Source organism: Rhinolophus sinicus, linkage group LG15, assembly GCF_036562045.2.
Source record: "Rhinolophus sinicus isolate RSC01 linkage group LG15, ASM3656204v1, whole genome shotgun sequence".
Classification (NCBI taxonomy): Eukaryota; Metazoa; Chordata; class Mammalia; order Chiroptera; family Rhinolophidae; genus Rhinolophus; species Rhinolophus sinicus.
Window position 1 is genome coordinate 4,498,405 of NC_133764.1, and position 22,584 is coordinate 4,520,988.

Consider the following 22,584-nt stretch of genomic DNA (forward strand, 5'->3'; position numbering starts at 1 on the left):
TGGCCCTGTGTGAGGTGGGGAGCTGTAACTGAAATTCCATTTATACAGCTGGGATCCTCAAAAGATTTCCAAGTTCATAAAAATGAAAAACTCCATCTCCTGGCTCAGGCACACAGCAAGAAAGCACAAGGGTCTGTCTCAGGCACTAAGCGATTTTTGAAAATCAGAACATATGCTTTGAGCAACCTAAACCCCAGTCTACACCAAACGTGGGGTTAAGTTCTAAATGTATATGCATGGTATGGTAACCCCCAGCTGAGAACTAACACAAAGTGGTCCAGGACTCACTGTGCTGCTGGCAGTCGTGGCTTGGCCTTGGAAGAGGGGGAAAGGCAAGGAGAGGAATGTATCCCATCCTTCTCCCACAAACTCCTTTTTGGATTTGCTCATTAAAAAATGAAATATTGAATTTCCTGTTTGAGAGTTTAAGCCAGCAACTACCTTCCCCTTTGTATCCGCATCAGGAGGAGGTAGCTACTATCCATTGACAGCCATTGTTTTGAAGGTTGAGGTACCAGAGGGAGGTATGGACTTTATGAGGGGTTAAAATGTAAATGCTATCTCTTTTTCCTTTACTTTTTCCCCAATAATTTTCTAATAGTTTTCTATTTCCATTTTAACTGAAGCCATCAATAGTCGAAGCAAATATTGGATATGACAGTGCCTTTTCTTTATGCAAGACTTTTTAAAAAACAACTGGCAGCTCAGATCTTTTATCTTAACCAGCCGTACTCACTAGTACTGTTGGTGGTAGAACTAAAATGGGTGGCTTTTTCTTTGCCTGATGCACAGGAAGGATTTTGTTTTGCTTCAGTTGTTTTTTTAATCCCTCTCTTTTGGCTTCTATCCATGTCTCCTCCCAGCTCAGACCATAAGACAGCTGCATAGAATTTACCTTAGAAAGTCCATTTTTCTGTCCGTAGGACAAGAATGGACATCTTGGTCCAATAGCCTGTGCATCCATCAAAGCAGCATCTAATATACACAGGTGCTCATTGTCTGAGGATATATTACTCAAGTTTCCACATGTAAATGGCTCAGAGGGAAGGAAATATACACAATACAAGAATGTTCACCAATTTACTAACCATGCAGAAAATTAATCCCTATTTCAACATCCCTCCTAGATTAACTTTGGGGAATGGTGAGACAGATTAGTTAGTATGTTACTAGGTAGACAGGGAGGTCCCTGGTGGAATAAACAAAAAAGCAGCCATATCCTGAAACTCCAGGTTCTGGAATGTCTCCTTCACTCCAGGACAGAGAGATGAGAATATGCCTGGAGGTTAATAAATTATCTCAAACCCCTTTTGGCCCAACAAAGGAGCAGATCAAGTAGATAGGAATAGCTTGTTTTGTTAATCCCTTCAGCACAGGCAAACAGGTCAAACCTAATAGATGAATTTCTTTAGGAGGCTCCAGCCCCCTGCTCCAAGCAGGCAAGGAAAAGTATAAAAGTAAAAGCCTTTTGCCTTAGCTAGTGGGCTTCCCAGGTTCAGGTACTCCATCCCGTTTGGGAGCTGCAATCTCATCTCCTGCTTTTAATAAACTTCTTTACAACTCCTTGTAGAATGGTCCATGTGTCCGTTCTTTGGCTTCACGAGACATGATGCTGGCCTACACCTAGAAATCGCCAGCCAATCCTACATCAATGGGACCTGTCACCTCCACACATTGGGGACAATCATCAGATATAGGATAGGCATATATACTACAAACGTATCACAGAGCAAACTTGTAAATCTTGCAAAATATCCAGGACTTTTGAAGTCAATGGAGAAATGCTATAATCAAGCAAAGCCGCTGACAGATGAGGACCTAAAAGATTTAAACCAGTTAATAGTTTAGAGGGGTCCACTTTCCCTTCCTCATTCCAACCTCCTCCCTGTAAAGTGGGGAAATTGTAGGGTAAAGAGGAGTGTCATTCAAAGCTTGTGAGGGCCTCTTTCTGGGTCCATTCCCCTGAGGGTGGACCACACCACCATGGTACACACACCTGTCCAGGGGTGTCCAAGGGGCTGCTGCTAACAAGAGCGTTGGGTGAGGAGTGTGGACAGGACTTGGTTGTGTGGTTTGAGGTGTCTACTCACACACATGGGACAGGAACCTCCATTTGTATGCCTTCTCCAGGTCACACAAATATTAGAGACAGGAATACATGGAGCATATTTGCTGTAATCAGAGGGGAGAGAAGTGAAGGAACAGAGATGGTTAGCAACTTGCTTAAAGTGGAATTTGTACACATTGCTAACATCAAATCTTGGGTTTTTTATTTCCTTCTTTCTATTTTTCCAGTAATATCTGTTTAAAAATGACATATTTATCCATCTATTCTTTCATTCAACAAGTGTTCTCATTCTCTCCTCCTTTTTCCGTCTTTCCCTCCTTTACTCCCCCCTTGTCTGTCTCTCTGCTTTGAAGTAGCTAATGGATACGCAAACACACGCACTGTGTAATAATACACAGTGACGACTGCAGTTGATATGTGGTCATTGTATTGTGCCATCCAGATCCCTCTTCAGTAGAGGACTTGTGGCTGCAGCTGCTGGGCATGCTGTCAGCACACAGCCTCCAGCTCTTAGCCCCTCCAGGATTGCCACAGCTGCAGAGAGCCCCCTGGCAAAAATACATACCCCTTACCAGAGAGGCTCACATCCAATGGCTGATACATGCATGGTACAGAGGCCAGGCTACTTCAGCCTGCCTAGGACAGTGCTGAAGGTGCACTCTAGCTTCAGAACTCCCTGAAGAATAGACTGAAGCTGTCATTTGATCTTCACTGAAGCTCGTTGGCTCCCTCTGCCCAATCTTGCTTCCTTCCTCTCCTTTGCACACGTCTTGATACCAAGGACATTCTTTAATAAACATCTTGCACATAAACCGTATTTCAGAGTCTGCTTCCTGGTGAACCCAACTACAATGTTGGTTCTTATGTAGGATGCACACAAAATAATGTAAAGTATGTTCCCTGTACCCTAGAGGGGGGAGTGAGACATAAATAAAATAACTGCAGCATAAGGTAAATGTAATAAGAAGTGGGATATGTGTGAGTTCAGATCACTCTGTTTAGGATGATTAGTATATTAGAGATGTCAATCACGTCGTCCATGCCCATACATGTTCTTCCCACATCCCTGAAAGAAACAGTCAGAGATGTCATGTACTCATGTACCTTCTATCTGCCTCCATGGTTGACTGGTTAAGAGGTGGACATCAGACCCAGGGGAGTCAATCCACTTGCTGGGCTTCTGTGTCTAAAGAATTGGGAAATTGGGACATAGTGAAAATGTACTCGTTTCCACTGGATTCTGGAATTGATGGGACAAACAAGCCACCAGATATATAAACTACAGAGAGTTGGTATGATGAGAGTGAGAATAATGAAACAGACATTAAAAGAGCAACAGACATGTGGAAACTTTGGAACCCAGCAATGGGGAGAGTAACTTACATTTCTGATTTTCTGGTACCTCTGACTCCATTCTCACACGAGACCTGGCTCCCTTTGGTGCCTTGGGTTCTGTGAATTAATCCTGTACTTTTTATCCAACAGATTAGCTCTTTTGGCTAAAGCAGTCTGTTTCTTATAATAATATTGGACTAAGACAATCATAAGGGAAGGGACTTGAATTGGGAGTTGCTGGAAACATAAAATTTTAATAGGGGAAGATAAAGGAAACATGGAATTCAAAGCAAGAACAGCATCACACACAGAGGTGTTGAAACATATATTTGTTCGACATATTTGGGGAATGATGAATAGGCCAGTTTGGCCAATGTGGAGGAAAGGGAAAGCAAAATAACAGGATAAACGTTTGCAAGACTGGTGGGAAAACTTGATTAATCGAAGGAGCTGGCCAGCATTAAAGAGTCTATTCATTCTTTTTAGGAATTCCCAGTGGCCACAGAATACATGAAATAAGGATACAAGGCAGTAAATGTTGGCTGTTGGAAGAAGTGAGGAAATAAAAATAGGGCACTGAGTGTATTTCTTGTGGCAGGGTAATAAGAAAGGATTAATGAAAATAGAGCAACAAAATAAAAGGAATTAATGGGGAACTAGCAAGGTGTTTTGGCTCTTGCTGAATGATAGGGGATAGATAAACTTATTTCTTAGTCACACCCACGGTATAGGCCACACATGACTGCACAGGCTGTGCTCTGCCCAACTCCAAGGACTGCTCTTTACAATGACGTTATATGAAAGGTCCCCTTGGGGTTGTGCAATACGGGTGGCTTTACTCATAAGTTATACCTATGTATCAACTCAAGATCTTTGATAAAAATATCCCAATTCAAACTGGTTTTAAAACAGACTTTACTGGCTTATTTAACTGAAGAGTAAAGAGGTATACAGTTTCAGGGAGGTTAATTCAGAAGTCCCCACAATCAAGGTTCTGACTCTAGATCTCTTTAATTTTTTCATGTGTGACAACTTTATCCTGTGGTTGGGTCCTCTCATGGTGGCCAAAATAGCTTCAGTAGTCTGAGATTTCATTTCTTTATAACCATCTGATCAGAGGAATAGAATATTCTTCCATGATTTCCCAAAAGCCTGATTAAATATTTCCTTGGGTCTCATGGACCTAAATTAGGTTATGCCCATCCAGTAGTGTATAGGTGAGTGTTTAACAACAGGCATGTTCTCTCTTTCTCTATCCCCCCTCCAAAGAAAAAGAAAAAGAGGGAGGAAAAAAGCCCTGATTGTAGCATTTGGCATAAATACTCTCACCATCACTGATTTCAAACTACCAAAGTGATGTCACTGAACGCAACGTTGAGAAGAGGTCCATGCTCTCCACTCTTTGAAGCCCGTGAGAGCTGGCTACAGCACCCTAGTATTCCCATCTCTGAACCAATCATCACTAATAGATTGATAAGGCATGCTGATTGGTTTAGGGAAATCAAGACTTTGAAGTTCTCTGGTCAATTTCATCCATACACATGTAAGACAGGAGTGGGAAAATGTCTAATAGTATCTAAATTAAAGCAGGAGAAAGATGAGGAAAAAGAGGTAAAATGTTGGAGAAACAAGACAAATATAGAGTTGGACATAGAAAAAGAGTCAAAGATTATGAGTGGGTGGTAAGATCATGAGGCATGGAGGAAGAAAATTAAGAGGAGTTAAGTGGAGAATAATCACAGAGCTACCAAAGTATTCATCCTTGTACTGAAAGCTCTCTAGAGTTTGGGCCCACTTCATTTTCCAGGATAATTTGGAAGGCACTATAGTATAATGGTGAATAGTCATGTGATCTTGGAGAAGTTATGAAAGATATTCTGAGCCTCCATCTTCCTTAGAAATGTAAAAAGTGAGCATTTTTATTGTCAGGATTAGCCCACAGATTTAAGTGTTTTTCAAAGATTAACTATGGGAGAGAGTAGGGCAGAGTGGCTAAGGAAGCATTCTCCAGAGCTGGGACGCGTGGCCTGACTCCCAGTTCTATCTGTTATTGACTATGGGACCTTGGGCAAGTTGATGAAACCAACATGCATCCCAGTTTTTGAATCTGTACAATGGGGATTCCAACACTATTGTTAATTAAATAAAGAGGCCATTAGATTAAGGTGATCCTAATGCCTTAGCACTCTATGTAAGCAAATCAACACCTAAGCTTAAAAACACCTTAAGGTTAAGAAATCTAAATCTAAAGACAGCCAATCGCAAATAGCCAGTGAGGCTTTCCCAAATAAGGCAAATGCTTAAGCTATAGCCAATCAGATAATTTCCTGGCCTTTTGTATCTTCTCTATGGAAATCTTGCCTCTAGCTCCTGTTAGTGCAATGCTCCCAACCACTTCTGGTTTGGCGCTGCCTGATTTAAATCGATTTTGCTTAAATAAACTCTTAAACTTTTTAATATGCCTCATTTTATCTTTTAACACCATCTATCTCATAAGGTTTTATGAGGATCAAATGAGTTAATATAGATAAAGTACTTGGAAAGTACCTGAAACTTTACAAGTACAATGCGGCAGTGATAAGTAGAATGATTATGTAAAGTATTTAGAAACAAGAATGGGCTACTGTTTCAGTAGGTCTTGGCAGGAAACAGAATTCACTCCTGGTGCTTCAAGTGAATCGTCAGGAATGAAGGGATGACCTAACGAATGGGTTAGGTACGTTCAGAGACTAGTAACAGTGAGACACATGACCTCCTTAGGGCTGAAGTGACAGAGAGAGGACATTAGATTGCCAGAGTCCAGTGAAAGGTGAAGCCTTGGAGGAAGAGCCACCAGGTGGGAGTTGAAGATGCCCAACTTCTCCTAGAAATATGGCTCTGAAGTAGGGAGAGGAGGAGAGGGGAGAATGTCTCAACATCTTCTTCCTCTCCCTCTCAGATCTTCTGCTGGGACCACCCACTGGATGAACTCAATCAGAAATCTGCCAGCATGGAAGCCTGGGGACTTCCAGGGAGCACATAGCAGGACAGAAAAGGGCAGAGAGTGGATGAAATTAATTTAAAGTATATTTTATTTAGTATACTATATCAAAATATTATCATTTCGACATGTGAGCTATATAAAATTATTATGATGATATTTTGCATTCTTTTTGGTACTAAGTCTTCAAATCTGGCATGTATTATACATTCTCAGTGCATCTCAATTCAGACCAGCCACATTTTGGGGTCTCAATAGCCATATGTGGCCAGTGACTATCACATTGGAGAGTGTAATTCTAACCTGCTGTCAGTATCATGGAACTTCAAAACTGAAACAGAAAAAGAATCATTAATACCACAAAGTTACACACTAGTGATGAATAATTGTATGAGGATGTGCCATCAGAGGCTTCAGCAGGTCCAAACTCATGTTGTGGGATTTACAGTGTTCATCAACAGAGCTGATAAATGACTAAACGGCATCTTTTTCGCCCGCCCCCCCAAAAAAAAAGACACTCTTTTTTTTTTTTTTCATCTAGCAAAACATAAGGAACCAGCTACCGTTTGTTAGGATAACTCGACAGGCAGATCAACTGTGGACCTCTTAAGAACAAAATGTAATTGCAAATCTGTTATGTGTGAAAAGTAAGTTAGCGACAAACGCACATTCCAAAATCATGTCTGTTATAGCAATCTGTTTCCAAACACTCATTGAATGTATGCAGTGTATAAAGAATGAATATCTTAGTCCATTTTGGGTTGTTATAACAAAGATGTCATAGACTGGGTGCCTTAAATAATAAACATTTATTTCTCACAGATCTGGAGGCTGGGACATTCAAGATCAAGCTATTGGCAGATCCAGTGTCAAGTGAGGGTCTTCTTCCTGGTTTGCAGATGACGGTTCGTGCAGATAATAGTTCTTGCTGGATCCTCACATGGCAGAAAAGGCAAGAGAGGTCCTGGAGTCTTTTTTTTTTTTTATAAGGGCACTAATCCTAGTCATGAGGCCTCCACTCTCATGACCTAATCACCTCCCAGAGGATTTCAACATATGAATTGGGGTGGGGGTGGGGGGCACAAACATTCTATCCATAACAAGAAGGTTCTTAGCCATTATGGGTAAAGCTCATTATCTTCTGATCAGAATTTTCCCTTATGGTAATAAATCTGGCCAGTGTTCTCTGTGGGACTTCAGATGACTGTGGTCGCCTTTTCCATAACAAGTATGGAGTCTGATTTTGTTCATTCTTAATCTTATACAATTTCCATTTTGTGAAAATGTGGCTAATGTCCTTGCAGTTTGGGAAAGTTGGTTGTTTCTTTTGGCTTTCCCAATGAAGTGGTTTTTCACTGTAATTTTGTAAACTGTGTATTTTCCTGGTTTTCTTCTCAGCTAGGGAGATTTCTGCTATTACCCCTGAGCCTCCCCCACTTCCCTTATCACCAAAGGAGAAAATGTGCACAAATATGCATCTTTTTCAGGATATAAGATATTATTGCTTTATTGCTTTTACACAATTCTTAAATTCCATGAAATCTTTGGAAAAGTGAAATGAAGCAAAATCGGATTCTGCCTATTGCACTTAGAAACTGGATTGAGAGAGCTAGGTAAGCAATTGTTACAACCTGTTGATTGTGTGGTCTACTTCCAGCAGGCAAATCCAAGCATGTATTACAGTACATAAAAAAATTAAAATGATGTAAAGCTCTCCTGACCTCCAGCCTCTCTCCCTCCTAGCTATCTTATCTTCAGGATAGTACAGAGCACAACACCCATCTGATCCTGAAAGAGTCAGGAAATGCTCAGCATTCGTGCCTTTCTGCCTCCTCTTCCCGAAGGCCAGGCTGCCAAGACGGACGCTCTTTCAGGAGCGTGTGTGCGCCCAAGTGCAAATGTATGGCTTCCAGAATCATGTCTGTGATTTGATGTTAGCATTCTGAAAAGTTTATTCACGTTGTAAGCACTTGATGAAGAGCCCTCAGAGTAAACTCTTGGCTAAAGATGGATGACCTGAGTTTATTCAAAGACCAAATAATTTCCAGACATTTATTTTGGATGGAAACACATGTCTTTCCCTTGGCAATAATTTCCTTGTGAGAGATACAGGCAACCTCCGACTTGCAAATAGACTATTCACAAATTTTATTTGTAGGTCAGTCGTTTGGAATGCACAATGATTTTTCCCCATAGGACTAATGTTATAAATGGCAGTTAAGGACCCAGGCTATCCCCCAAATTCTTACTCTAACACACACCTTGGTTGAAAAAATGTAATGGAGAATAGTAGAAAACAAGAGCCACACAATACTCTGCTTATCTCTAGGATATTTCTGTGAAAATTATCTCTCATGCTGATTACAGGCATAATGTCTGGGGCAGACTGACTGAACTTGAATCTAGGCTTGGATACACACCAGTTGTGTGACTTTGGTCAGGTCACTTAACCTCTTTTCAGTTTTCTCATTCATGAAAAGAGGAGGATGATGTTAAGATCTATTTCATAGAGCTAGAGCATTTGCAAAGCACATACACATACACATACACACACACACACACACACACACGAACAATTCCTGGAACCCAGTAAACACCACGTGATTATTTGCTATCGTTATTATTGGTTCTGGTAACCCACATGGTGCTGATTTTATTTCAATCACTGATTCTTATTTTACTGAACAAAAAGCAAGACTAGTGGACTATTAACAACAAAATACAGTGGAGGAAAAGGAGATGGTGTGGTTTTTTGCTGTTTGGGTAAAGTAAGATAAAGGAAAGAGAAGACAGATGGATACTGATGTTGAATTATAGGATATTGCCAATGATTCCGAAGATTGCATTTTTTTCAGAGTCGGGTTTATTTATTATAAATAATTTGGAAAATGTAAAAAAATACAAAAGAGAAATAAAAAATCTATCCAAATGTGACCACCCAGAAATAGCCACTAATTACTTTTTATTTTGTTATCTTTCAGTATTCTGTCCAATGCATGTGTACAACTCTCAAAAATGATTAATAATAATTATACATAATCCATATTATTTTCATATTTGATTTATTCATTTAGCAACATACCATAAAATTTTTCTCATATTCCTATAGTATGTGATTTCTAATGACATCATGGTTTCTATCACGTGGACATGCTAAAATTGATATAGACCATCCCCAGTTGATAAACATTTAGTTTGTTTCCCTTTTAATACTATATTAAATAATGTCATTATAATTATAGATATAGATAAAAGTTTACCATATTACTATTTATTTCATTTAACCAATAAATCAAATTTTCTGCATGGACTCTATGCATAATTTAAGGCTTTTGATACATTTTGCTGAACTACCTTCTTAAGAGCATGTTCTAATTCATTTTTCTTCCAGCAATGAGACCACAGGTTCCTAGAAAGTTTCCTAAATTCTGAGATTGAGAATGTATTTAATCTTGTCCATCTGATAGGTGAAAAGGGGCATCTCGTGATTTTAAGTTACATTTTGAATTGATGTTGAACACTTTTCATATGTTTATTGTTCATTTGAATTTCTTTTGTCAATTATCTTTTCACAGTCTTTGGCCATTTTTTGGCTGTTCATCTTTCAATTTTTTTTTGGTTTTCCTTAAGAAAAACCATTTTTTACTTGTATTCATACAATACAAAAATGTATTTGGAATGTAAAAAACAGAGTGTGTGATTTAAATTTTTTTTTTATTGAGATATAATTGACATATAGCCTTGTGTAAGTTTAAGGTGTACAATGTGTTGATTTGATACACTTGTATACAGGCATTTATGTATTGCACTTTATTTTATTGTGCCTCCCAGATATTGTGTTTTTTACAAATTAAAGGTTTGTGGCAATTCTGTGATAAGCTGGTCTATTGGCACCATTTTCCCAACAGGTTCAGATGATAGTTAGCATTTTTTAAGCAATAAAGTATTTCTTAATTAAGGCATGTACTTTTTTTAGACAATACTATTGCACACTTAACAGACTACAGTATAGTGTAAATAGAACTTTTACATGTGCTGAGAAAGCAAAAAAATATGTGACTTGCCTTATTGCAATATTTGCTTTATTGTGGTGGTCTGGAACGAAGCAGGAAATATCTTTGAGGTATGCCTGTATTGCAATATGATTGTCACCATAAGGTTAATTAATATCTCTATCATGTCTTAATCATTTCTTTTTTGTGGTGAGAACAATTAAGATCTAGTTTTTTAGCAACATGGAAGTTTATAATACAATATGCTTCTGATGAGACACTGCTATTGCAAAGTGAGTTGAAGCCCCACAGACACTGTTTATTGAAATCAACGCTGGCTGGACTGAATGGCGAGGCTGAGAGAAAGTGAGTGGGGCAAAGAGGCATTGGATACAATCACTGGATGGAGTGTGCACAATAACAGGAAACTCAGGAGCAGCCAGTGTCAAATATGGAGGAAGGTTTAATTCTTATACATGTGAAAAATTAAAATAAGAGGAGGGAGAATTACTATGTAGAGTATTTTGAAAGTAGACAAACACAAGCAAGCAATTCTGCCTTTCTGGATGTCAGTTAGGTGGCCTCATTGATAAAGACTGTTTTAAATGTTTTATAAAATAAAAAAGGTAATGTAATCCAAAGGTAGTTCACATACCTACCATTGGAGTAAGAGCAAGTTATAAATAACACATGCATAACCATTTTGTAATTAATTAAATGATGGCCTGATTAGAAAGACAGGGCAAGATTCTTTGTGAATTTTTAAATTCTCAGAAAATATAAATTCTGTTTATTTAAGGATAGGAATCTTCCTTCGCAAAGGAAGTAAATTTATGAAATGGATAATTTGGCAAGAACGGCAGAATGATGAAAAATCAGAACATTTAGAATGGGGGGGGGATAAAGTTACATACAGAGAGATGACACAAAAAACACAAGTATAGAATAGAAGTTACAAAAAGATCTTAAAGAGGTGACGACAAAGGGGTTGATAGATATAATGCAATACGAATTACAAGTTATTGGTAAAATTCAATATAAAGTTTAAAAAATTAAAAAAAAAACAACTCTTGGAGGTTCACATGTCAAAGTGTACGGGAATCATACACTCAGGAAATTATGCTAATAAAAAAGAGTATATGATATCCAATATAAACAGAGACAAGAAGCTGAATACTAGATTAGAAATACCTGAGGAATATTGCTATTTGGGGATCAGGAAATGGTAGATATGTACACAGTTCTGAAAAACTTGAAAGTGGTAGGATAAACTACATAATGTCAGGGAAATGTTAGCTGCAGCAGGAGGAGCCATAATTTGGCCCAGATGGACCAGGCGGGAGTTGGCAGAGAGTGCAGAGTGGTAGGGCATAGTGGGAAACACACCCTCTATGAGGAAGTAGGGGTATCACCACATAGGGGTAGATGACTGTTGGTGAGTGCCAGCAAGGTATACTAGGGTGATTCAGCAGGAGGAAGGGATATGCAGAGTCCCAGGGAATCCATCTGGGGAAGGCAATAGTCGGAAAGCTATGGAGTTGGTGTAGGGTAGTGTGGTAGCAAGGCTCCAGCTGCTAAACTGGAATTTACCCAAGGGACTCATTTCCTGTGAGAGGCTGGCAAGACTATGGCAGAGCCTCCATCCCAGGAGGACAAAGTATTGGTTAGAATCTTGATTCATCAGAGAGCCTCTTAACTCATGGACCTGCCTTTCCAGTTCCTAGGGTGGAAGCTGGGATCTTTGCTGTAGGAGATGAACAGCTAGAAAGCAGAGTCCCTGCATTTTGAACGAAGTGACTTTGATAAAGCCCTCCTTTCTGAGGACAAGGATATGGAAATCTATGATTATTCAAATGCTATATTTGGAACAGAAGCTAGTATCTGTAGGAAAAAATAATTTTACAGTGTTGGAAGAAATTCTAAATTTGATATAGTAGACCCTTTTTAAAATATCCTGTTTCCCCAAAAACAAGACCTAGCCGGACAATCAGCTCTAATGCGTCTTTTGGAGCAAAAATTTATATAAGACCAGGTATTGTATCATATCATATCATATCATATCATATCATATCATATCATATCATATCATATCATATCATATTAAAATAAGACTGGGTCTTATATTAACTTTTGCTCCAAAACACACATCAGAGCTGATTGTCTGGCTAGGTCTTATTTTCAGGGAAACACGGTACCTTATTTATCTGGAATTCAGCATGTGGTTCTTAATAAGCAAATCTGGTTCTTCAAACACTTGAACTTAAAAATAAATCACCCAAGGATTTAAATATTTCTAAAATATATTATTTTATTCCTTACTTAAACTGTCTATTGAACATAAAACTTTTGGCCAAGATTCAGGATGAGTGTTATGAACATCTAGGATTACACTGTGGAATTACACACTCTGCGACTGCCCGTCAGCTCTTCTGTTCTCTCCCTTGGTCTATAAATTGTCCTATATATAAATTGGCCTATAAATTGGCCATTATTGTTGGCCTATAAATTGTCACTTCTACAGTTATGGTGTCTCATAATATAGAGATGTTTTTGACTACTCTTTCTTCAGTGTATTTCTTTGTTATTCCAAGATAGGATGGGTCTCATCAGGATCACAGGCACTTTAAAGAAGGAAGAGAGAAAACTGTATGGCAATTCCTCAAAAAGTTAAAAATAGAGCTGCCATATGATACAGCAATTGCACTGTTGGGTATTTATCTGAAGAAAAAAAACAACAACACTAATTCAAACAGACATATGTACCCCTATTTCAATTAACATTACTAGTAATAGCCAAGATATGGAAAGAACCTAGATGTCCATCAACAGATGAATGGAAGATGTGGTATATATATGGAATATTATTTGGCAATAAAGAACAATGAAATCTTGCAATTTAGGACAATGTGGATGAACCTACAGGGTATTGAGCTAAATGAAGCAAGTCAGAGAGAGAAAGACAAATACCATGATTTCACTTATATCTGGAATCTAAAAAAAACACAAATCAATGAATAAAAAAGAACACACAACAGAAACAAGCTCATACATGTAGAGAACAAACGGATGGTTGCCCAAGGGGAGGGCGTTGGGGGATGGAATTGAAAATACAAATTTAAAAAATTAAATTGAAAAAAGAACATGCAAAAAAAGAAAAGAAAAAGTCTGAGATCTCAGAGTGGCTAGGTTCTTCTCAATTTACGTATTGATGTAAAATGACTTTCTAGAGCAGATGGGGGTGCTGGGCCTTAAAGAGGGATACTTAAGAAACCTTACAAAATTTGATGTGCACAGTGCACTTATCTCTATCTCACAAGAAAAAACAAGATGAGAAATAGGGGCCTGCTTCTGAAAAAAAAGGGATGAGAAATTTAGTAACTAGTATGAACAAACCCAGAGGAGGGGTAATAACCACTATAAAAAAGGAGGAAGACACCATCAGGAACCTCTCAGTTTCACTTCCCTGCTTCCCTGTACCTTTGGCTACTCGTCACAATGCCACAAAACTGTATGGTAGGTAATATGGCCTCCAGCATGTCCAGAGCTTAATACCTCTGTGTGTGGAGAAGGGAAAAGGTTTCTTCCTTCTACTATAATTAGAAAAAAAATCTAAGAATGAACTCTGGTTAGACAGGCTTAAATCATCCATTCACTCCTTGAACTGGGACAGGAGACCAGGGGTGGGACAACGAATGGCTCAGCTCAGGTCACAGGTTTATGACTTGTGACCAGGGGGCAGTGCTTTTTACAGAGAAGGGTGAACATGGTAGGAAGAATGAGTCACCATTGGGGGCTAGGAAGCTGTCTTAATTTGTGTGGATTATTGCAGGTAATAAAATGTGTGAATAATTTGAGAAAATTAAATAAACAAGACAGCAAATGAGGGCATCTGGGATGTGGTGAGGGCTGTGCAAGGACTGGTAATATCTGGAGCTTGGAACTGGGGTTTGCTTATTTCTGAGTAGCCCTGGGAAAAAAGGAATGTTTCTGTGAATACAAAATGAAAACACTGTTCTGTAATGTAACACTCATGGAATCTTTTTTTCTAGAGACTTAAGGACAGAGTTGATACTTCTTTGTCAATAATAGAGGGAAAAAGTCTGCAGGAAGCAGGGATAGATGTCTGAAGATACACATCAATCCTCCATATTTGTGCAAACAAAGATTTCTCTGAGCAAATGTTCACTTAAGGAACCACTTAAAACCCTGATAGGGTTTGGTAAGGACACTGCTGAAATCCCAGTGAAAAGCCTGACACCAGCCTGAATCTACTGAAAGATATTTTAGAAACTCAAGGGCCCTAAATTACACTGACCCAGGCTATGTCCTAAAGTTCCTTCAACCTGCCCCCAAAACACTGAGAAAGAAGCACAATTTATAGACAGGTACAAAAGATTCATGGGTAGAAGAAGGCACACCTATAACCCTAGAAAAGTGGGGCTCCCAAACAAAGCCCCAGTTCATTACAATCCCCAAATCACACCGGGCAGCCATTGAGCTGATAATGGAGTCTGTGATATAAATTATTGGGCCCATGAGAATATCAACAAGCATTGAGTAATGAGTGGAAGATAGAGAATTTACATAGAGGTTCTCAGGAGTATCCTGACGTATATTTAGAGCTCAATCTTTGAGACTGGCTACATCTGGATTCATATCCCACCTCCATCACTTACCAGTAGGTGGACTAGACACATCCTCTCTGAGCCACAGGAGTAATAAAAGGACCTGCTCCACAGAGATGGGATAAAGATTATGCTAAATGAGCATAGAAAACATTTAGCATAGTTTCTAGTATGATCAATAAATATGATCCCATTTTGCTGCTAGCAACCAAAATGATCTCCAAAAATCTGAGTATATCGTTCTTCTACCTAAAACTCTCCTGTGGCATCCTATTGCAATTAGAATGAGATAAAATCTCCTTACCATGGCTTACAAGTCCTTAAATGATCTAATTCTTGTCTTACTTTGCAACTTGATTTTCTATCAGATTCACTCTCATTCATTTTTTTTCTTGCTTGATTGCTTTCATTAGATTCCTCAAATACCCGAGGGGTTTCTGAATCCATGAAAATGTCCCAAGACTTTACCACAGGATCTTATCCTCTACTTTCCTCCATCACCTGTCATGTTGGAGATGGTTGAACACATCACTATTCTTATGGGTTTCTGTTTGCTTTACCCAAGTCCCAACCACTCAATTGCTGTTTCAATATGTTTTCTTTCTGAATGTTTCCATACGTTTACCTCTGAATCAATTTACCTCGATTCATGTCCTGATTCTGAGTCCCCTGGGTCTCCTAGGCACTTATCTTGTCCAGCTACCCATGGCTGGTTTTACTCAGACTGAGAAGCAAACCAGATGTAGTATGTGAAGCTCTGGCTCCTGACTCTCAGGGGGCTCACAAAACACATTGCTCAGAGCGCCACCTGCCACCCACTTCTGAAAACTTGCACGTTCTCATTCGTGCATGCACTCCACAGTACCCCACATAAAACCCTTCACGGAGCCCTCAGTCAAAACATTTACCTAGCATGAGTGGTGTCATCCTGATCAGCCATCTTCATCGCTTGCAACACTCGACTGGCTTCCATGGCTCATTGTCATTTAGGTTTTTCCTAAAGGACAGACACATTTTCCATCTGATTGCTTGAATGGGGTATGGCTCAGAAAATTGATCTTGGCAATCCACAGAATAGAACCTAGTTCCTGCCGAATTTCATGCTTCATGGCATCTGTCCTGACAAGTTTGGGCCATAATAAAGGGTCATTGGCAGTGGGGGGCTTTCAGGATCTTGTGATGAATCTAGTTTCTGATTTCTGCCTTTATTTTATCAGTGTGAGCATGTCTCTGAATGGGTTTTTGGAGTTTGGAGATACAAGCATTCAAGGGCAAAGAAGTTTATCTGAGAAGTGATCCTAAGAAAGATCAGTAAAGAGCAGAGATATAAGACAGGAAGAACAGGAAGCAAATAAAAGGTGTACCATTGGGCAGTTTACCACTAGGCACTCTGAGACCCATTCTGACCTACTGGGAACTTGGGAGACCATGTAGAAGATGTATTCAGAATTACTCTATCCAAAGGCCAACAGAGCTAGGTATTCATTAACTCCAATCACTTATTGCTTAAGGCTTTGGGGGGGAGGTGGTAACTCCCTGGAATGTCCAACTTTCCTGGAAGGTCCAGATAACTAGAGAGATAACTAAAGAGTCAGAGGTGTTACTGTAATTGGAAGCTGTCAGATTGGCATGTGCAGAGATGGTAATAGCTAAGGGAATATGAAGGGAGGGATAGCATCTGCTACAACAACCAGGAAACGTGGTATAAACTATGACAGAAGTAGACGTCCTCTGCCCTCTCACCAGAGCTCACCTTTGATGTTTTTTGCTCATTCTGAATACTACATCTGACTCACTATGATACAATTATCCCTGGACATTGTGAGATTAAAACTATGGTACCTGGAACTTGATTTTTCACTTACCTGCTGATGCCGTCCTTCACTGTTATTTTGGGGGTCACACCAATTGCTGTCTGGCAGAGCTCAATCCACATTCTTGGCCAGAATGATTACATGCCTACCTTTTATGCTCTCAGTGAAACGTAGTCTTTTAAAAAAGAGATCAACTCCTTTGAATGGTTAAACCAACAGGTCTTCCAGCGAGCATTTCTCAGATTTTTTTCCAATTATAAGTCTGCCTAAACAAATAAATAAAAGTTATTTTTCCAAGAGTTAGAGGTCTGATTTAGCAAAGTATTATTTTTTCCTGAAAGAATATGAGCTAGAAAAGGCAGAATTTGCTTGCAGTGTGTGGGAGGGAGGGAGGGAGGGGGAGAGAGAGAGAGAGAGAGAGAGAGAGATCAAAAGGCTAATGGGAAAGCCAACACAGCATATGATTTTCTCTCTGGCAGTTTTACAAGTGAAAAAAAAGAGGGTCAAAAAGAAAAAGTGAAACCTCTCCCCACTCCTGTTCTGATTGAAACTTTAATTCTAAAATGGTTTTTGGCTTGAAAGATTGAACTGCACCATCTTTCCATATAAATGGCAAGGCAAGACACTTTTTTATGTGTTGTTTTATGGGGTTTTCTTCGCATCTTTAATGTCTAACCATTTTATAGTGCTTGGCTTTGCAGGGCCCTAGAGATAACCTCCGAGCAATACTGGCTCTTTTATTTGTAACACAGGAATAGTTAAGAAAGTGTCTGCACACCAATGACAAATTATTGCAATCTTAACTAGAAATAAGGCAGTAAAGATTGCTCAGACTTAAAATTTAAGAGAAGGTTGGAATACAGAGAGGAAGAGAAATCTTCCAAATAGAATAATGAAGTTAAGTGGTACAAATGAGTGTGCTTTACACACCATACTTGAAGATTAATTGTATTTTGCTAACTGTAAAATTCTCTCTTTTTCATCCATCTGGCGGCCCAGAAATAAACACTGCTAAAGATCCTTTGCAGTTTAAAAAAAAAATCCCTTGATTCTGAGAGTTTGGAGTACATCGTTAAAAGTGTACATTTGAGGAGCTGCAGTTCCATTGAGTGAGATTTTCTCTATAGATCTGTTTATTTGCTGTAAAAGCTATTATCAGTGAGATGTGATTATTTGCAGATTGTGAAAATTCTGAATTTTTTCATCTGTTTTTGTGTGTTAACAGCATGTTTTGGTGTTATGAGAATTCATTTATTTCCAGTTTTTAATGATAGGTTAAATGAAAAGCATTTTGAGGTTTTGTTCAAGAAATTGTTTTAAACATTTGATTTTTCTTCTTTCTCAATCTTATTCCAATAATTATGGAAGGTAACTTAAGGTGATGGTGAAGAATGTGTTCATTGGTTTCAAGTAGATTTCTATTCAAAGCCTGGCTCTGGCTGTCACTAATTGTGTGTCCTAGGACAGTTACTTAATTTCATTCAGAAATTGGTTTTCTCACCTATAAAAGGGGGATATTGACAACGCTTACTTCATAAGTATAACATGATTCTGAGTATGAAATGATATAATTGTATAATTGAATCATATAACGCATAGTAATACATAATTAATGTAACAACTTAATGTGATATAATAAAGTTTTGGAACATTAAAGCATTTAAAAAGCCAGAAAACATCACTAACAGCAAAAACATTTCACACTGATGAATTTGGTGAGATGTCAAACTAGGTCTGTATCATAGCAAAAGAAGCAAGTGAGGAAAATTAGTAGAAGAGGTAACACAGTCTCTGAATCTCGGCTTCTTGTTTGAATATCCACTTATACATTTAATATGGTTGGTGTTCTTTAAGAAACCATGATTTTTACCAAGATGATTTTGTCGTCTCGTAAGGGTTAAACAGAGCTCTTTTGGCAAGAATGTTCTCACCCAAATATTTTATATGTAAGGTAGTGAAAGAAAATGTTTAAAATATGCCTATAAAAGTTGGAACTTAGTGTTTTAAAGTCCTCTCTTGGTTGTTCTTTTTCACCCGAATCACCAGTGAGGTGATGGGGAGGGAGTAGGAGGAACAGTCAAAAGGCTTCACAACACTTTGCTTCTTAGGTCATTGATGTGTGGCTATGGTTGGCTCAAGCCTTGCCTCTGAGTCTTGCTGGGTGTTTAAGACCCATTCCCACGTAGTAGAAATGTGAGACTTGGAATGTAGAATTTATGTAAGAAGAGACTAGACATTGTCTAACTATGATTTCCCAAAGCAATTCCTCACAAATGTCCCAAGAGACACTCCCCTACTTTTTCCTATGATCAAATATATTTCCTAAGGTCCAGTAAACTCTCTTTCTTGAAAATTCACCATGCACATTAGTATACTGAAAGTTCTGAGAAGTCCTGAAATAAAGATATCAATATGATTGACTTTCTTTAACTCCTTCTTTCCCAAAGTTGTGTCCATGACACCCAGTGTGAAATTAGTGCCCCATGCAGTGGAGTTCAGGATACACTGGGCTAGTTCATTATGCTCACTGGTGTCTGTTCAAGGGGTGGTAGAACAATTCCTGTCCTCCATGATCTCATGTTCATTATCCCTGCTCTAGGCAGCCTGGGCCTGTCTGTACAGGCAGCAGGGACCTGCATATCCCAGGCAACCAGGGACACAACCTACAAGGCCCAACTTTCAGATTGAGTCCACTACGGTCCCAAGCTTCAGCATGGATGTGAGATGCAAACAAACATATTATTATGGCCCTCACCTGGCCTGAGGTATCAGCATTACTGAACCGAGGCTTTGTAAACAGGTAACTGTGGAAGAGCCCAACAGGATTTAGAGCCTTGTCCCAGTTGTTACATTTTCTCCTGCTGAGGCTGGAGAAAATGAGCAACACTGATTTTTCCATTTCCAAATGTGTTTTATGTAAAAAAAAGAAAAGGCAATCACTAAAAATCAATGATGAGATGTTTGTGTTTGCGAGAAAAGAAAACAGAAATTAACTACTCATATATTAAAAATGTTTGAAAACTCTCTAGGTACTCCGTTTACTTCTCAAGAGATATTTTCTTTGCAAATATTGAAAATGAGAAATTTGGAAAAATCCATTTATCCCAAACAGGAGCACAAGAATGGGTAGAGAGAAGTCAAACTACTCCTCTTGTTTTTTTTTTTTTCAATTTGATTTTTAGGATGGACTGGGACTATAGCCACGGATTTGGCCATTTTTCTTCCCACATGTCTCCTGAATTTTTCTCATGACTGGAAACCATTTGTGATCATAGGAGGAAATGCTCTTGCTGACAAATGGGCGTTCCTTGCTGTGTAGGTTTTAAGCTTTTCAATGACAGCCACGGAAAACCCAAGCTCCCAGTGAGTGCTTGCATTGGCCTTGGGCGCTGCATAGCTGCAAGCACCTGGTGGGGAATAGATAACATTTTGCTGCCCTGTCTGGCCCAGCATGATTGATATTTCCCTGTGTGTGGTCACCGAGTAGGAAGGCTCTCCGTGGGGCTGTAAAGAAACCTCTCTCTTAATCACATAAAACAAGGAAGTCTAAAATATAGATGGAGAGGAACTTTCTATAGAGCAATGCTTCTCAAAGTGGGGTCTCTGTACCAGCTTCATCAACAGCATCTGAGAAAGGGTCCGAAACGCAAATTCTAACTTCCCACCCAAATTACCGAATCAGAAATTCTTAGGCTGGGGCCCAGTAGTCTGTTTTAACAAGCTCTACCCCTCCAGATGAGTCTGAAGCTGCTAAAGTTGGAGGACCACCGCTCACAAGGAAAACAATCTGGCCAGCTGGGAAAGAGCATCACAGATGTCCTTCAGATATTACTTTTGTATTTTCTCTGTGGTACGGCCTCATTTTGATCCGTTGGCCACTATGCCCAGCTCCAGGGTTATGGTTGTGCCTATTCTCATTCTCACTTATCCGTAGATGGCTAAGAAATGCTTTTCCTTAACTCCCCAAGTCCAGGTAAGTCTGGTTGACATTTTCTAAAGCAGTGCTTCTCCAGTTTAGCTGGTTATTGGAATCACCTGGGGGAAGATTTTAACAATCCAGATGTATATCCTAGACCAATTAAATTAAACTCTGGGGTTAGGAGGGATGAGACCCAGGTATTCAGTATTTTTAAATCTGCCCCCTGGGATGATTACAACATGCAGCCAAAGTTGGCTCTAAAAGAAAAGGACCAAAAAAGCCCATGGAATTAAACAAAACACCATCGATATCCATGTAGGCAAGCTTTTCAATCATAGGACTCCAAGACTAAAAATGTGAGGAAATGAAGAAAGGGACTTGCCTAAGTTCCAAATCCTGTGTCCTGATTCTGATGGGTTTCTGCAGGGACCTTCCTCATGGTGCCCCTTTTCATTCTATTCTTTTGCAGACTACAGCTTCTCGGAGCCATCTGATTTCCTGTCCTCCAATAGCAAGTTTACCTGGACATTATATTTCAAAGTAAGACATTGTCTTCACTCTTCCTTTTTGTTCCAAGACTCCTAGATGCCATTCAAGAGGCAGTTCAGATAGAGCCTGTTCCTCAGGCCACTGATCTCATATGAATCTATCTGTAGCGCCTGCCTCATGTATAATACCTCCCTCCTTGCCCCAACACTGTACTCTTCATGCTCCCTGGTATGGCTGTCTATTGGGTCACTGTCATGCAGGGCAGCCTGCGGGTTCTCTGCTCCCCCTCCCCACACAAGAACGCAGGATATGGTGAGGCCAAAACGGAACACCCACGGAGCCATAGGTAGGGGAGTCATACCACTATGGTCTCACTGGAGGCTGTGTTCACCAGACATGCTACCTGCTGTCCGTTTTTCTGCCAAACAACCTACGACTCTCCTCCACTCTCCTAGACTCTGCTCCTCTACTCTCCTCGGCTCTCCTCGGCTCTCCTCGGCTCTCCTCGGCTCTCCTCGGCTCTCCTCGGCTCTCCTCGGCTCTCCTCCGTAGCCGCAGCAGTTATATTAGCAGCCAATTGACTAACTGGCTACTGCTGATGGCCAATCAGCCACAGCCATCGGCCATCCACCACCCGAGCCAGCACCCCTCCACGTGAGGCCGAGAGCCTGTACCCACAGTCACAGTCCACTATATCTGCTGCCTTGGTCCTTTGGGTCCTGAGATCCCTCAGGCTTGGTCTTTCTAGACAAAGAATGGAGCAAATTGGATGGGTCCTCAGAAAGAACACATAAAGTTGGGAAGATTAGGAGTAGACAGAGCCTTTGCTCTTTGATGTTAGCAGGGTTATTGTCACGTGGGGTGTCATGCGAGGTGTCAGCTCCCACTCCCCACATAAGAACGCAGGACGTGGTGAGGCCAAAAAGGAACAACAACAGAGCCATACATAGGGGAGTCATACCACTAGATTCTTGCTGGCAGCTGGGTTGGAGACACAGGAAGCAGGAGCCACACGATGCGCAAGCCACCCTCCGCTTCTCTACCAACAAACCTGTCGTGCGGGGCGGCCTGAGGGGTATCTGCTCCCGCTCCCCACATAAGAACGCAGGATGTGGCTAGGTCAAAAAGGAACACCCACAGAGCCATAAGTAAGGGAGTCATACTACTATATTCTCACTGACAGCTGGGTTGGAGAAACAGGAAGCAGGAGCCACACTGTTCGCAACCCTCACTGTACCGCTTGCAGGCTCAGCCACCATCCTCTTGCTAGCCCCCATTTTCTGCTAGCGTAGCCACAGCAGTTATATTAATGGCCAATGGCTCACTGGTTACAGCTGATGGCCAACTAGCCACAGCTGATGG